This window comes from Arachis ipaensis, chromosome B03, assembly GCF_000816755.2.
Source record: "Arachis ipaensis cultivar K30076 chromosome B03, Araip1.1, whole genome shotgun sequence".
In the NCBI taxonomy this organism is placed as follows: domain Eukaryota; kingdom Viridiplantae; phylum Streptophyta; class Magnoliopsida; order Fabales; family Fabaceae; genus Arachis; species Arachis ipaensis.
The window spans coordinates 130,919,412-130,921,730 of NC_029787.2; the positions used below are offsets into that span (position 1 = coordinate 130,919,412).

The 2,319-nt window shown below is 36.1% G+C and overlaps 1 protein-coding gene across 2 annotated transcripts in view; it reads left to right on the forward strand.

The window, feature by feature from the left end:
• LOC107631579 overlaps nucleotides 352-2,319 on the forward strand; it is a 4,295-nt gene continuing 2,327 nt past the window's right edge. Inside the window, exons 1-2 of one of the 2 annotated variants that reach the window (XM_016335069.2) lie at nucleotides 352-620; nucleotides 1,163-1,219. The gene's annotated coding sequence lies outside the window, so the exon portion shown is untranslated. The remainder of the gene's footprint in view (nucleotides 621-1,162; nucleotides 1,220-2,319) is intronic. The other variant, XM_016335068.2, reaches the window with a different exon arrangement.

The following is a 2,319-nucleotide window of genomic DNA, read 5'->3' on the forward strand; positions in this document are numbered from 1 at the left end:
TAAAAAAAAAAATATTTCTTATTTAATTAAGTAATTAATTTTTTTTTTTTTAAAAGTTTTAACCCAAATAAATACTTTACAGTTTTGTCATAAATAATAAGGAAACAGAATAATTTGATGCAACAAATTAAATCATTTGTGGTGAGTAAAGCAAACTGTAGGGATGGAATATGCTCGACTGTGCTGCGAATTATACGTGGGTTGAGGGAAACAGAGCACGTGAACCCGCACTTCCTGCTCGGCGCCTCAGCCACTTACATTGGCCAGCGCGTGTTGCATATTCTCCATGAAAGAGCGTGTGCTGCCACACTGTGATTAACAGACTCAAGAGTAGCGTAGAAATAACTCCATTTTCAGTTTCTCTCTCTTCAAAATTGAGAGTCTCAGTGGATTAACCGATTAGGATTTAGGAGAGAGAGAAAATAAAAAAAATTCCCTCACTTCTCTCTCCGTTCCCCAATTCCCCTCTTTCTATCGGTTTCTTCGCCTTTGCTTTCGATCCTTGCTTTCTTGGAGAACCCTATTCCCTTCTCTCTCATTATTTCTCTCTCTTAAACTCCCTTCAAATTCGCTTCCTTTTCATCCATTTCTACTTACCCCAATTTCTTCTTAGCCGCCTGGTACGAACCTCCCTCCCTTCCTGCTCCCTCTCTTCTTTTCACTTTTGCATCTCAATCTTCTCTCTGGTTTTTAAGCATTTTTTTTTTCAATTTTCCATTCGTATATCTAACATTCTTAATTTTTGCGAATCTATTTCCTTCGCTGGTAACCGACGAAGCAAATTACCCAGTTGGCCTTTATTTCGTTGCCCCAACTTAAATTTTCGCTTTTTCTCCCATTTCCTTTGGTTTCCTCCTCCTCCATACAAATGGGCATTCCCCTTTTTGATTTTTTTTAGGTTAAATTGTTTTTTTTTTTTAATTTAAAAACTATTGTTATCAGCGTTTAAGATTGGATCTAAGACGGATGGATGAATTGATAAACATGTGCTTGTTAGTTAACCGCCATGTTCTGTTTAATATTATATTAATTAATCTTTCTTAGTTGTCTTTGCTTGCTCTCCTTGCCTTTGCATCTTGCCACCTTGTTTCCTTTTACTCAATTATACGAACATCTCACTTTGTTTGTTCTCGTTGTTGCTGTTCCATTTGTATATAAACAGATGCACTTTGGTCTCTCAAACTAATCGGTGGGATTCATTTACCTCAATTGCGAGCTGGTAAGTTTACTCTCCTCCTCTTTATGGTCTGAGTTGGCAAAATGTGGCTATTTCCAGCAGTTGTCTTTGGTTTGCTTCTTCAAGTGTTTGAATTGAATGCTTACTTCACTGTTGCAACAATCTATTCTTTATTTTTAGTATTTATCTTGCATTTAGCTTGATTTTGGAAATTAAGATAGTAATCTTGTTTCCTTAAGTGCTCTTACAAATACTAGAAATGAGATCTTTTCGTGAAAGTTTTTTTTACCTTGTTGCGTTGGTTTGTTTCTCTTTCAGTTTATGTATCATGGTCTATTCCATTACATGAGCTTGTCAAATGTTCTTTATTTTTGTAGTAAGGGAAGTTTTGTCAACATGGATTTTGTGATTTGATAATGTCACTTGATTATTATTCAAGAGCTTACTATCCAATTGTGTTAACTATGTGCTACACAAGTCATATTTTAGACAGCCATCACAATGATAAAGATAGTGCTTTTAGAGTTTTAGTTATCGTGGCAGTCATATAATGTGGCACCATGCACCCACATGGCACGTGGATGAATCTCTCTCAGCTGACCTGTGCTACCTAAAGTTAGGCTAAGAATACTGCCAAAGTAGGGAACTAACCTAGGGTCTATGTTAGTGGGATTAGAAAAATGCATTCTTCCATGCTTCTTCTTAGAGGATACCTCATCTGCTATATCTATATTCTCTTCCCTGTCGAGTGGGTCCTTTTATCCAAAGTAATTGATAGATTGTTCTACTTCTATAGAAACAAATATTGTTAATTTATAGGTTCATGTTGTATTTTGCCATGGCTAAAAAAACTCTTTTGATGTAGTTTCACATTTGAGTTAAGCCCTTTCTTGTTGATTTTTTAGTAAATTGAACTGTAGTCATTGGAGGTTCATGTATTGTCTACCTTTTAGGCACAATTGAGGGAAGGTGCTTGGTGTGGTTTTATCCTTAGAATTTGTTAGAGCATAAAACCTCTTATAGATCAGACAACTTGTGTTCAATCCGTATCTTCCTTGCATATATCTACCACCATTTGTTGAGGGCTGATATGCTACTTAATGGTTCTGATGTTGGCAGGCAAAGATGCTTATGTTTTGTGA